This window comes from Fukomys damarensis, unplaced genomic scaffold (assembly GCF_012274545.1).
Source record: "Fukomys damarensis isolate Sample0158 unplaced genomic scaffold, DMR_v1.0_HiC HiC_scaffold_3, whole genome shotgun sequence".
Classification (NCBI taxonomy): domain Eukaryota; kingdom Metazoa; phylum Chordata; class Mammalia; order Rodentia; family Bathyergidae; genus Fukomys; species Fukomys damarensis.
Window position 1 is genome coordinate 39,256,625 of NW_022900915.1, and position 15,051 is coordinate 39,271,675.

The window sequence follows — 15,051 nt, forward strand, 5'->3', positions numbered from 1 at the left end:
ACTATAGACATGTGACCCCCAGTCCAATTCAACATTGCAATTTCTAAAGGCAAAATGTAAGCAGTACAATTCTCAGCTGGTAATATTTCTTGCTTGTTTTTCATTTTAATGTTCTTTTAATTGTATGAATGGCATACAACTAAAAATAACAAAAGCTTTTAAGATGTAGCATATTAGTGAGGGTTTAAGTACTTAGCTGTGTTAAGAAGTGCCCTTAAAAGTGGTTTCAAAAGCTTTCATTCTTCAATAGAAATCACTTCCATCTAAACAAAACTTATTTATAATTATGTAGAAATGGTAGCAAAATGAGTCCTTAACAATCTTCTAAATTTTATTATTCTTAAAACATAATTTTCTTTTTGTCCTCTCAAATTAGTTGCCATTCTTTCCCTTAAAGTCCATATTAAAAGTTCATTATTTATTAACACATAAGAAATGTACAATTCTCTTAAATTGACACTTTTTTTAAATTAAGGAAAATCTAACAATACCCCTCAGAGTTAACATAGAATAGAAGAGAAATTTTATAATTACCTTGATTAGATTTATCTCCTCAAACAATATTGACACCTAATCAATGTAAATAAAATCAGTTTGTAACCACCAGTAATCTCCATACAATATTTGTGATATCCACACTTTGAATGATCTTGTAAAACAAACTTCAGAAAAACAAAAGACCAAAGATCTTTAAGAGTTTATAGGGTTCTTGGGAAAGCAGTTGCCAAATGGGGACACCAGAGGATGTCTAGAGGTTTGGATTGTGTCAACCTGACTGGCTATGGTATCTGCCCAAAGAATCGGTGGAACACACTTCTGGATGGTCTGGAGTCTGGGTGGGCCATAAATGCATGATCTGAGGTCTACATCAGGTCCCTCATCCTTTCTTCTTGGGCAGTATTCCTCTGATCTGCCTCCCACCTCTATGAACTAAACAAATTTGCTTTTCCACACCCTTCCATGATGATGTTCTTGCCTTGGAGCCAATTAGCCATGGACTAATGGCCCTGAAACTGTAAGTCAGATTGAACTGGTATTACTTTAAATGGCAGGTATCAGGTAATTGTGTTCATCAACTAGTCAGAAGCTGACTCCTACACCATGTGATTTCAGAAACACTATCAAAATCGCATTCTTAAAGCATTCAGATTCAGTTAGTGCTCCTTAGAAATCCTACTAGCCCATGATAATAGAACAGCAGGGTTTGTGAGAACACAGGCTATTCCCTAAAGGCTAAGTGTAAGTGGACCCGTGTTACTTGGAGAATTAAGTTCTTGTGCTCTCCTTCCAGTTCATAACAGAGTGTTTACTGCGTCCAATACTTCCTAGGCAAATGCATTTTCAGGCATTCTTCACATCAGCTGTGCCTAGGCAACCTCAACAGGAAATGGGCATTTTCAGCCTGTCCAGAAAGAGTGCAAGTGTGGGAAACTATTTTATGTCTAGATATAAAGCCATCTATGGATGTCTGATTGGTGTAGCATTGATTTTTCCCAAAAGATATTGAAATATTACTTGAAATTGCTATATTACCTTTCATCTATTGATGAGAAAACTTAGTATTCATGTATTTTCTAGATTATGAATACATAATCCTTTTGTATTTTTTAAAATATTGTATCTTGAAGGAATGGTGATCTTTTAAAAAACATGCAAATAAATGTTAACTAATCATAGCTATTTCTTTCAAAGAAGTCTTCTTGAGACATGTTAACTATAAGAAATTGAAATAAGGGGCAGGAATTTAGCTCAGTGGTTCTGCTGCCTGACTCATAAGTGCAACTTCACAAGTTAAATCCCTGATACCCCCCAAAATTGAAATATTTACTAGGTTTAACACTTAGAAGTGTTACTATATGTATGTGCCTACACCCTTCTGTAAAGAAAGTAGCAGAGATAATCTTCAATGCCTTTTTTAAAAGGCAAAATTAAAAACCTTGAGGACCCTTTCTCACCGTGACAAAGTTGTGCACCAGATTTTTTCAGCTTCAAAGGTAGAGAACCTTGGGCTCTTCTCAGGAGAGCAATAGTTTTAATGATTCTAGAGACAGCGATGTTATTCGGAAACCAATAAGCATACCCTGAATTGACGGTGGCCTCTTTGTGTTTTACCTTTAATGTGAACTAATACTTTCTCCAATTTCTCATTTTTCTTACCTACAGATAAACCAATATAAAGAGTGAGCTATAATATTCAAACTGTTTACTTCTCTACTTGATATTGCAGCACTTATATGTCAAGTCCCTATACTAATCCTTTATTTGGGAATAGAGAGCTTTTTTTTTTTAAACCAGAATAAATAAAACCAGAACTTTCATCTTAATAAGACAAGTATACTCCTCTACAGCAATTTCGGCAACAGAAAACAATCATTTTGTGCATCAATTTCTTTTTCTTGGAAAGGAAAGGAATGCATAATTCCTATCTCATGGTGTATAGTGAGATCAGTAATGCACAACTTCTTATGGAAAACCATCTATAAATGAATGAATGCAGGTACGTGTGCAGTATAATATCATACTTTGAAAATATTTAGAAAGGGGAAACTTAGGAACATTGGTGAAGAATTTCAAGGCTAGGAAGCCAATAATCTAATAGGTTTTTGAAGTGTTTAAATAATACAGCATTAGCCCTATGCAGGAACGTTAGTGCAACAATCTACATTATTATTATTCCTTCATGCTCAGATTTCTTCCCAGGAAGTTATATATAGACACCTCCAAAGTAGTAATTTGGAGAGAAAAATGTACACATAGAGAATTTAAGTCATTACCATGGTATACAGCTGAGGCAGAGTAAATAAATGAAAAAGAATTTTTATCCCCCCTCTGGAGGACAATGCTGCTTGCTCTTTTTAACAAAACCAAAACATTGTCTGTCCATGCTGGATCTCAGTTTTATTTTTGCATAAGTTTTTCAGAAGAAAATAGGTGATAAATTTAGGGAGGAAATATGTTAGCCACACTAGAAAAAAATGCTTTAAAATGTCTAGAGTTAATTCTGACTTTCTATGAATAAATAATAAAGTCCACTGTACATAGATTTTAATAATGAGGGGCACAGGCCACTTTCATCAGGGTTACCTAAAGTAAATGTAAATAATTCAGATTTCTAGATTCCATCACAGAAATCTGAATTTTATACATTCTCTAAGTATTCCCCAAAACTTAGCAACCATTTCTATAGTAACTTAGTACTTTTACATTTAACTATCAACATATAAAATGATAGAAAAATACAGTGAATACTTAAATTTTTAAGAAAATTTATGATGAATTACACATTGCTGTTAATCATCTCAAAAATACCACCCCTGTCTCTGAACGCACGTCTCCCATCATTCTAGGCACTCTTTGAAGCATTGTCAAGGTCCTCTTTCATGGGTGTCTTAGTTGTGATGTCATGGCTACCTCAATGTCGAGAATCCACATCAGATGACCTTTTGTTGTGGCGTAGATCTAGGATCCTCCACCAAAAATGCTCATGTGTTCAGAGGTGGGCCTTCTAGAAGGTGACTGGATCACGGGGGTCATAGTGAATTCATCCATTGAAGAAAAGTTCAGGACAACATGTGCTACTAAGTGAAGTCTGGTCTGAAAAGTTGGGTCACTGGGGCGTGATCCGGAAGCCTGCATCTTGTTCCTGGTTCCTTCCTTAGCTCTCTGCTTCCTGGCCTCCATGATATGAGCAGCTTTCCCCCACCCCACACCCTTCCACCACGCCATTGGTGGATTTCAGCCTGCAGTAATAGATTGAAACTTCTGAAACTGTGAGACAAAATAAACCTCTCCTTCTTTAACTTGTGGGTGTTGGGTACTGGGTCCTGTAACAAAGTGACTAAAACACTTTTCTTGGGGTTTAAAATACTCCGTAAGTCATGTTGTAAACCTTGCTGGAGCCTTGTTGCTCCTTTTACAGAGTACAAGTAAACTGGATCTATGTGGGTTATTGCAATTACAATGTAATTAAATAGAATTACAAGATAACTGCAGTGTAATCACAGTATAACATCAGTCACTGATAATAGAACATCATGACGGATAAAGCAGTATAGTGAAATATGGAAACAGTTACAAACTGTGACACAGTGAAATGAGTATGTGTGGCTGGAAATAAAGCAACTCCAATTCAGGATTCCTCATACCTCCAATTTGTAAACAATGCCTTGTATCTGTGAAGTTCAATCAAGTGAAGCACACTGAAACTACTAATCCTATACTGATGCTTGAATTATAAAACCAGAGGAAAAAAAACATGGCAGAAAAATCCCTGAAACAGTTGACTTGTTTCCCTGCAAGTCTGAAGTTATAAAATCTAGCAACTTAACTCCAAATAGAAAATACTTTATTAAAGAGAGACTTCAGTGACTACCACCTTACCATTAGGACTTTGGTTGGGCAAAGCAATGTTGTTCCTGTAATTGTTCTCCAGAGACTTAGTAGATATTACAAAAAGCAACTTGGCTGTAGATGTCTCCAAAGGTAACTGTCTGAAGGGGCAAGTGTGCAAGACAAGGAAGAAAATGGGCTGTTTGTCCAATGTGGAAGGTCAGCCACAGGGGGGTTGGTGGGATCACTTTATGTCAAGGAAGGCTCCCAGCTCCAGGAGGGTGGATGTAGGACACATGTTCATAAAGACATGTCAATGCCTCATAAAGTGAGAGGTAATGTCTGAACATCTGCCCGGAAACGAACCTAGTAGCCAAGAAAGCCTTGTATCGATGGCACTGGTGAAATAAGCATTTTGTTTGCCTTTATTCCTCATCACTCGTTCCAACTTCAATCTTGGGAAAAGCAAAGACAGAAGACTGACTAGCAGCAGAGAAGTGCAAGAGGTGAGAAAAAATTGGTAAATTGTAGAACATTTGCTTACCTTGCTGCAGGTCAGGCCTCAGCCAGAGCTAGAAGGAAGATGCCGAAAGCAATCTTTGAGATGAACGTGCAGTGGAAATTCTGGTGCAGTAAGACTGATGAGACCATTCTATTATCTGAAAGCAGCAGAAATTTCTTTCTCATATAAGAAGATCTCCAGGGTAGGGAAGGAATGTTTGACATTGCATACTTGAGAGCAGAAGATAGAAAAAAAGGAACAGATATATTTTTCTTATATTTTTATTAATTAAAACACATTATAATGTCTTTTAATAACTTAACTATTACTTCACAATGTTGTGATAAGAATACTCAATTTACATATAAGCTTAATTCAACATTTTAATTAAAGTTTCAAGAAATTAATTTTATTTTTAAAAACAATTTGAATATACTCCTTTGTGTTGCTACTTCTTAACGATTCTTCTACTTTATTCTATTTTGTAAATCTGGAAAAACAGAACTTGAGCTATGAACTAGGACAGAACTCGTGACTCCCAAAAGCTAGTGTGGCTACTTTTTCCTAGAAATTTGGTTTTAAATTAAAAAGTAACACATTACTTTGGTTTCATGAAGATGCAATTTACCCAAATGTGTAATCACCATCATAAATGATTAGGTGATTACGTAACTAAAGACCAGAAAACCCAAGGAATAATATGAGCATATTCTCAAAATGTGCAAAGCATGATCAAGGTTGATTTGAATTAGACGGAGTTAGGACTGGGCTGGGAAGGTCTTTATTAAATGTTACTGGTCAATAAAAAATGTCTTCCATATTTTAGTTGCTGTCTCACTACACACAATGGCTGCACTTACAACCACAATTCTTCCTGGGCAGCTAAAAGAATGACTTTTGCTATGATGAGCACAGGCAAGTATGAAAAGAAACAGTTTGAGCACAAAAGACAAGTAAAATCAGATACTAGAAAAAAAAAGATGGAAGGAGGAAAAAGGTTAAAAAGAGGAAGAAAATGAAGGAAGTCAAGAATGGGCTATAGATGAAAGAAGTTGACTCTACAAAGTTCAAACTTTTAATCTAAATGTCAAGCAAAAGAAGTCTGCAAAGAAGGATTCTATCTTGAGGAAAAAGAGTCAAAATTTTAGGTGTACTGTGGAATACGGTTTTCACAAGCCACATGACCTACTTTTTTTCTCATTGAGTTTATCGGTACATTTTAGGTATACAGTACAGTAACATTCATTGTTGGGATCTTGTACCTTTACATGACAGGTCTTGGTTCTCATTTTTTCCCCATACCCGTGCCCTACCTTCACCCACTCCACCCTTCCCTATTTACAAAAACGTTATTTTCATTTTTCATTTTCTCATACTTTTTTATTTTCCCTTACATCCTTTCCCCTACCCTTCCCACATCCCCTACACCTTTAGCCCTTTTCTTCCTATTTCACGTTGTCCATTAGGATCTTATTTACACTTTCAGTTTTTTGCAACAGAGGAACTATTCAGAATTTACACGTGTGACTTATTTATTTCACTGGAGTATAACCTTAATATGCATCCATTTTCCTATAAATGACTCTACTTTCTCATTCTTTATGGCTAAGTAGTATTCCATTTTATAGAAAAACTACATCTTCTTTATCCAGTCTCCAACTAATGGGCATTTGGGCTGTTTCCAAGTTTTAGCTATTACAAACTGTGCCACTATAAACATGGGTGCACATACATCACTGTGATATGATTCTTTTAGTTCTTTTGGAAAGATACCCAGCAAAGGGATGGCTGGGTCAAATGGAATCTCTAGTCCCAGCTCTTTGAGGTGTCTCCATATTGATTTCCATAATGGTTGTACCAGTCAGCACTCCCACCAACAAAGGAGAAGGGTTCCTTTCTCCCTACAACCCCGCCAACATTTGTTATTGCTTGATTTCTTGATAACAGCCATTCTTTCTGGGGTAAGGTAGAATCTGTGTTGTTTTTATCTGCATCTCTCGAATGACCAGTAATGTGGAACATTTTTTCATATATTTGCTTACTGTTTTTACTTCTTTGTCTGAGAAATGTCTGTTCATTTCAGATGCCCATTTTTCAATCGGTCTTTATATTTGGGGGAGCTGGTTGTTTTGAGTTCTTTATATATTCTAGATAGTAGTTCTTTGTCTGAGGAGCAGCTGGTAAAAATTTTTCTCCCATTGTAGGTTGTCTCTTAGTTCTGTTGATGGTTTCTTTTGCAGTACAGAAGCTTTTTAATAAGATGAGATTCCACTTGTTGATTCTTTGTGCTAGTTCCTGTGCTACTGAGGATTTGTTCATAAAGTCTTTGCCTATGCCAATGTCTTCCAGAGTTCTGCCTAACTTATCTTTCAGAAAACTTAGTGTCTCTTTTTTAATATTTAGATCTTCAATCCACTTGTATTTTAGTTTAGTTCATGGTGAAAGATAAAGGTCTAGTTTTAATCTTTGGCAGGTTGAAATTGAGTTTTTCCAACACCATTTATTAAAGAGGCTATCTTTCCTCCAGTGAGAATGGTTGGCTCCTTTGTTGAAGATGAGGTAGCTGAGTACATCTGGAGTTGTTTCTGTATCTTTCTGTCTATTCCACTTGTCCTCATGTTTGTTTCTTTGCCAGTACCATGCTGTTTTTATCACAGCGGCTTTGCTGGATAGTTTAAAATTGGGAATTGTTATACCTGCTGCCATGTCTCTGTTGTCTAGGATGGCTTTTGCTATTCTAGATCTCTTCTGGTTCTAAATGAATTTTTGGATTCTTTTTTCTAGTTCTGTGAAATATAGTGTTGGAATTTCAATTGGCATTGCATTGAATCTATATAGCAGTTTTGGTAGTATGGCCATTTTCACTATGTTGATTCTTCCTACTCAGGAGGAGGGGATATCTTTCTGTTATGTCTAATGATAAATCAGGGCTCTAGATTTTCAGTCACAGGTCTCCTGTAGTTTGTTTTAAAAAACAAAAACAAAGCCTTAGTCTTTTTGTACACTGCACTAAAACTTTCTGATATTTGGCCATATCAACCTCCAAATAGATGATGGTAAAGAATAAGAAATCAGTTCCCTGGTGGGATGTGTGGTGAGCAGCTCATAGATGGATTGTGTGTGGATTCCAATTGGCCAGAACAGATTGGCCACAAAGGCTGAGGGAAGTCATATGAGATCAAGAAATCCTCCCCATTGGTAATTGGTTGGGAAAAAATCACAAATCATTTTTAATCTTTGTAGGCAAGGAAGCCTATTATTTTGTGTGATGTCATATCTGACAATATGAGCTTAGTGTAATTGGATTTTATCTCTAGTAACTTTGGGTATCTTATAGCTTAGCATCATCAGCCATGGAGAGAGTAATTTCTGCAAAACTTTCAACATAAAAAAGTGCAACGGAATTATCACATTTTATCTACCTGTGGATATTTATAAAGTGTGCCTGGTGTGTAAGAGTCTGAAGAAGCCAGAGACCTTTAAACCAGGTGTCTCTAAGATTATGATTATGCAACTGCAGTAAGAGGACGGTTCTGCAAAGCTTTAGAAAGCAACTCCCTATGGGTAGTGTTGATTTTCCCAAGAGAATGCAAATAGGTGGGAAGGCTCTGAATGAAAGCCATTCTAAAGAATGCTGAGCACAGAGCCACTGCTGTGCAGTGAGTAATTCTTTCTAAGACTGAGAATGAAATGATGTTAAAATCGAGGTCTACAGAGAAGTTAGACAACACAATAATTGTGAACATCCCATAAATCCTCTCAAGAACCACAGTCATGCTCTTTGGTCTTTCTGAGGATTGTGCTGAGATATTACAAAGACCAGTGCAGAGGACAATGAGCTGTTTCTGTAGGTGCACCAATGGACTGCTGACTCCCACTGCCTCTTTCTTAGACCATCTTGGGGATTTCTGTGAAGGAGTAGCTGGGCTGGTTGAGACGTATCAGGATACATCCACCATTATGTATTCCATGTCTGAACTTTCTTTGGACCAGAAGGAAGCAACTGAAGACAGATTCAAGGGGGAAGAGGTTGGTAGGTGAGACATCAAACTGTAGGTAACTGTAAGCCATTCACTATGTGCTGCTTACAAACTTGTTTAAGTCTAGTGAAACAGATCTTGCTCAAACACAACACATTACGACAACTATGTTTGTTACTTACACATAGCGGCAGGGACTAAAGAAGGCTTGCATCCATATCAGATTCAAGGGGGAAGAGGTTGGTAGGTGAGACATCAAACTGTAGGTAACTGTAAGCCATTCATTATGTGCTGCTTACAAACTTGTTTAATCTAGTGAAACAGATCTTGCTCAAACACAACACATTACGACAAGTATGTTTGTTACTTACACATAGCGGCAGGGACTAAAGAAGGCTTGCATCCATGTAAGCCAGTCCCCAGAACATCCTCACTCAAGATGTTACAGCCCCTGGGAGGGACAGTGACAAGGCCCAGCTTATTTCCACAGCTCCTCCCTACCTCAGAACATTGTGTTCCTAGCATATTCTATAGTTATTTTTGAGAAAAGCCAGCAAGAAAAGAGGGAGGGAAGAGCCGAGGTTATTTCAGGACTACCTGAAGAGCTGTCTTGCAGTGAGAGTTTGTGCTGTAGTCTCCATGAGTACTCTCAGAGTTCATATTTCAAATGATAACAGCCTAAGAGTTGGCATAAAGAGGATGGGACTTTGGGAAGTGATAAAGTCATGGGGTTGGATCCCCCATGAACAAGTTCTGTATTGTGACAAAAGAAGAGAAACAGAAAGCCCTTGTCCTTTCTACTGTGTGAGGCTATGGCTACAATGAAAAATATTCCAAGATGTAGTCCCTCACCAGATACCTAATTTGCAAGTGCCTTACTCTTGGACTTCTTAGCCTTTAGAATTAGGAAAAATCGACTTCTGTTATTTATAAGCCAGCTCATTTACGGCATTTTGTTATAGTCGGTAGAACAGAGTAAGACAACACATCATCATCAAATCACATACAGAAGCTTCTCTTTCTGGGAGGTCCAGAAGGGCTGCCAGGTGCAGTTAATGGCAGGGCCTCATTAACAAGCAGAGTGTCTTCACAACAGATCATCGCAGTGAAAAGCAGCAGGAATCAAATTGACTACTAAGAAGGCCCAGAGAGACTGGAAGGGGCTAAGGAAAAGGCACCGCCTGAGGGAGAGGCCCACAGATTTTTGTTACTCACAGAAGCAGTCGAGTTTACAAGTAAGACAGTGTAGGCTCACTATCAACAAGAAGCGGAACATTCTGTTTTCGCAATCTTGTGGCAATTTTTTCTCCTTTTGGTTAAGGGCAATTATTGGGAGACAGGAGCAGCTACTCACTGCAAGGAGCTTTATTCTGTCAGCCAGCTTGGGTTTTCTTTTTAGATACTGTCTTTTACTCCAAGATAGGACAATTGGTTTTTCTGAATCCTTTTTCCTTATAAGATTGATTGGCACTTTTGTCTACTCTAGACATAGGGTTACCTTAGTCCTTGGTTTTTCTAATATTTTTATTAAAAGTTATTAATTTTTTCTTAATCAAAATATCTTCAAAGTATTCCAGAAGCTCTTATAATTCAGAAAAATGGACACCATGACATCTTATTTTTTACTAAATCTGCCACCTCACATTTAAGACCACTCCTCAAGAAAGCAGATAAGAAGGTTGTGGTATTCAGGCTCTTATGGAGACCAAAGAATCCCAGAAGTTGGCAGTTCAGGCAGTCTCTAAATTCACGGGTAGCTTCATTCTCTCCAGTAGGAGAACTGAATCACGGTCTGTCTGTTTTGACGTAAGATCTCGGAAGTAGCTTAGAGTCCCCATCTTATTTTTATACCCTTTTAAAATCAATCTGTAGTTGAATTTTAATCCCTATATTTTATATTAATCAATCTGATCATCAATCCATTCTTCTTATTCTAACCAAAGTGTAGGATTTCTGTGAACCAGTTGATAGATTTCAGGGAGTCCCAGGTTGTACATCCAAAGGATAATCCTAGGTTCTTTAGTAAACTTTTGTCTTTCCTTAAAAGAGTTTAGAAAATGTTTAAATAAATTATGAAAATCTGGTCTTGACCAAGGCTTAAACCTATTAGAACCACCAAGGTTGGCCATCATCGCTAGCTCTGTCAGTTGGGAATCACTAGCTAATACCGACCAACTCACAAAATGATTTGCTAAGTTCTCTTACCCTGGACCTCCAAACAGGGAGCCATCCCAGGATCTCCAGTGGACCACAGCCTAGGTCTACTGTGGACATAGGCTGGGCTAAGCAGCAGAGGAACCAGTCCTGATCTAAAACACACCACCGGAAACTGGAAGAAAATTAACCAGAGGAGCTATTGGCATAAACCAGTAGAAGGGAGGCACCTCACCCGCAGGGGTCATGTGTCAGAGTCTGAAGACATTTTGGTTGTCATAACTTGGTGGGTGATGGCTCTTTTAAAAATTTCTGGTAGTTAGAAGCCAGTGGTGCTACTAAACATCTTAAACTACACTGGACAGTGCCCCACAACAAAGGCTTACTGATTCCCTAATTTTAATAGTGCAGACATTGAGAAATCCTGACATAAGCTTTTGTGCTAAAAATGACAAACATGAGAGGTCTCTATAGAACCTGTTTTGGAGAAGGAGACAGTATTTTTAAAGCATTGACAGGAAGGGTCGTTCAGGATTCACTCAGGGAACTGACTGGTCACAAATAGACCTCTGAATAAGAAAGAATCATTACACAGGTTAGTAGGCATTTAACAAGAGGGATGGAGAAGAAACATTAGGAGCTAAAGTCATATTCAACAGAGAACTGAGAGGAACAGCTATGGGAAATAAGGGCAAGAAAGGGTCGGAGTGGAAACACAAGCAACGTGCCGTGCACAGACACGCATGGAGTAGAAATAGTTCAAACCGCAAGCTGACTTTGCCTAATGGAGGAATTTCGACCCACTAGAGTAAGTACAAACATGAAGTTTGACAATTAAGTTAATTGTTCTCTCTGTCCAAAGAACTTGAACTATGAGCTATAACGCTCAGTACTGGCCTGGTCAAGGCAATAATATTGAAGCAGTGAATGTGAAAGATGTTTTGTATCTGCTTTAGAATCATATCACAGATTTTTAATTGAGTAATTCTAACCGCGCAGCTTCTTATCCAGCTGATCCTTATTCAAACTAAAGCAAAGTGGGTAGGATTCTTTTCTATGGCAGGATGGCTGCTAAAACAAATATACAGTCAAAAGTAGTTAAGGGCAAATTATGTGGAATGTAGATGGTCTAGATTGTTTGTCCTGCTTGAATGGAATCTGTAAAGACTGCCGGCTTTTATTCAGATGTACAGAAGCAAGTTTCTCTGAAAAATGCTTTCAAATACAAACATCAATTCCTCATTAAATGGACGTGTTTTTAGATGGGCCTCCACTAACTGTTTTTCTAAGAGTGAGGCAAAAATATTGGAAGGAAATTTAACAGATTTCAATAGGTGCAAAAGACTTCCTATCACAACCAGGCAGAGCAAATGACATTTTCATGAGTGGAGGCCTGCCATGGAAATACTTCTAACAAAACATTTCCCACAAAGGGAGCCCGGCAAAGACTGAGGAGCAGAGATATGCATATGCGGAAACACAATGCCTGGTAATAAACAGACCTGTTTCTTTTTAATGTGTAATCTTTTAGCTTTCTGCCTGGATGATGTTATATAAGGCCATCATAATCAACAAATTTCACTGCTGCTGAGGGGAAGAGGAAGTCTAAACACATCAGCAATTTCTTAAGAAAGTGCAAATGCCAAACAAATCAGGAATTCATTAACTAGATGGTGCTGACATTTCCCAGTGGCTTTTGGAGAACTGAACCATTCATTCTTCAATCTTTACCCAGAGAACAGGGGGCTCGCTGATAGTGTGTACGAAGTGTGATTTTGCTTAGACTTTTTAAAAAACATGATCTGGTTCTCATGCCTTCTTCCTTCACTGTTTTATTGGACATGACCCAAGGCAACTCACGGGGTGAAAGACGTCCCGCATCTCATTCCCAGCCCATGCTTGTTGCTCTTCTCTAGACAGAAACCAGGAAGTTTCAGTATTGTCCTCAGCCTCTGAGAGCACAGAATTAAGTCAAATTTCTTTGTGAATTTCCTTTATGTTTTTCTACAGGCTGTACTAGTTGTTCTCTTCTGAAATTCTAATTGTACAATTTTGTCTTTATAATATTTGGTTCCATGGAGTCTGAATCTATTCAGTCTATAAAATGCAAGGTCAAATAATAAATGGTCTTTCTTTACCACAAGAAGAGAGAGCACTGTCACAACAGGAAACATCCACAGAGCGATGATGGGACATAAAGTTCAGAAGCGCAGCTTCAGCCAGTGTGGGGCAGGAGAAGCACTCTGAATAATTATGCTGAATAATCGAATCACACAAAATCTCATGATTCCCAGATTGGACTCCTGGGTTAAAAGCTTTCCACAACCTTCCTCGTATTTAACTTTTATATTATAAATCACTGATTGATTCTCAAATGATTACAAACTGCCTTTCCAAAAAAAGTGAACATTTTAATCTTAATTATATTAAATGAACAAGTAGATTCATCCAACAATCAGTTATATCAACATTATGCTAATATTTCAAATATAGTTTTACTTTAAATAATATTGGTATGATTTTAGATAGTCACTTATCTCTAAATGTGCTAGATCTTTATAAACTTAAAGTGATTTTAATTGATTTTTTCTTTATTAAACTATTAAATTTAGGCATTGATTAAATAGCTATAGACATTCTTGCTTTAGGTATTCTTTTGGCAACATTTTAGAATATTTTTAAAATCTTAATATATTTTACTTTGCTACCCAGTAATAAGTAAGACAAAAGAAGAATGCACTATTATTTCATTAATGTAGCAACTTAACACTGAAATTTTTTTTAACTCAGAGTTATTAAGTTTTGAAAAATCTTCAGTGATTTGTTTATCTAATCATTGGAACTCTCTCACAGTTCATAGTTCTTAGTCTTCCTTAGTGGACTTTTAAGTATTTAAATAACTGATTTATAGAAATAATTATATTCCATCAAGTTGATGATTCATGTAAGAATTTAGAGCCTTAAGTGTTAGAAAGTGTGTTATGACATACAACCAATGACAAATTTTGAGCCAACCTAAAGTTAAAGCATGTAGAACTTAATTTTGCCATTCAGAAATTTGAATCTATTTTATCCATTTATTATCATGTAGATGTTACTATTTTAAAAACTAGAAAACCCACAAGGAAAAATTAAAGGTGAGAGATAAAATGATTAATTTAATGAAAGATAAAAATCTACATTTCCATAATTTTTGGCTTTAATCTCATAATTTTGGATTTAATAAATGTGTGAAATAGCAGTAAAGCCCACCAAAATCCATTCTTCCTTTCTTTGTTTTGTGTTGTTTTTGGTACCGGGGATTGAACTTGGGCCTTTGTGCTTGGGAGGCAGACAGCAGAACCACTGAGTCAAATCCCAGGCCCCATTCTTCCTCTCTTTCAACAAAAAGAAAAATAAAAACCAAAAAACCCAAAGGCTGTAATTTCACAGCCTCCTCGCAGTCAATGTAGCAAAATCACTGGTTTGTCCCATTGGACCAGCAGGGCACCAGATGTGCATCTCCAGGCCTGCCTGTGGGAACCTGCCAGATGCACCCTTAGGGATCTTGCCTCTTTACCAGGGCAGAGCCAGTGGCAAGTGGCAGAGCTGTGACAGCATGGAAGTAACCCATGTCCCAGAATGACCTCACTGTGAAGGTGACCCCAACAACCAAACTGCGGGGAATTATCACAAGAAATAATCTTCATGCTTGTAAAGTACTAAAAGCTAATTGTGATCAAACCCTGACCTATCCTGGGTGACACAAAAATTGGCAGCAGAGTGAGTGCTGCTGTAGGAAAAAGCTTAGAAATATGGAAAAACTAGTGGGGAGGGGCCCAGCACAAAGGCAACACAGCAGACCACATGACCACAGATCTGCATCATGCGTGTCAAGATAGAAAGGCTGAAAAGCAGAGCAAATGTCCCTGAAGCTCACAGGAAAACCTAGAAGAGTTTGGAAAAGGTCAATACATTTAGTTCATGTTGGTTGTTACTATATTTGGCAAGATCCTATGGAACAGAAGGGTTTAGAGGGAAATTAGGTGGCTTTTAAGCAGAGATCAAAGTAGATAGGACAAAGATTTTTTTTTTTTTTTTTTTTTT

General features: G+C 37.5%; 1 long non-coding RNA gene across 6 annotated transcripts in view; it reads right to left on the reverse strand.

The window, feature by feature from the left end:
* Positions 1–15,051, reverse strand: part of LOC104871309 — a 138,555-nt gene that overhangs the window by 26,242 nt on the left and 97,262 nt on the right. For 5 of the 6 annotated variants that reach the window (XR_782814.2, XR_782813.2, XR_004518653.1 and 2 more), the window contains exon 3: positions 4,874–4,988. The exons of the other annotated variant lie outside the window; for it this stretch is intronic. This is a non-coding gene — a long non-coding RNA (uncharacterized LOC104871309). The remainder of the gene's footprint in view (positions 1–4,873; positions 4,989–15,051) is intronic. 6 annotated transcript variants of the gene reach the window in all.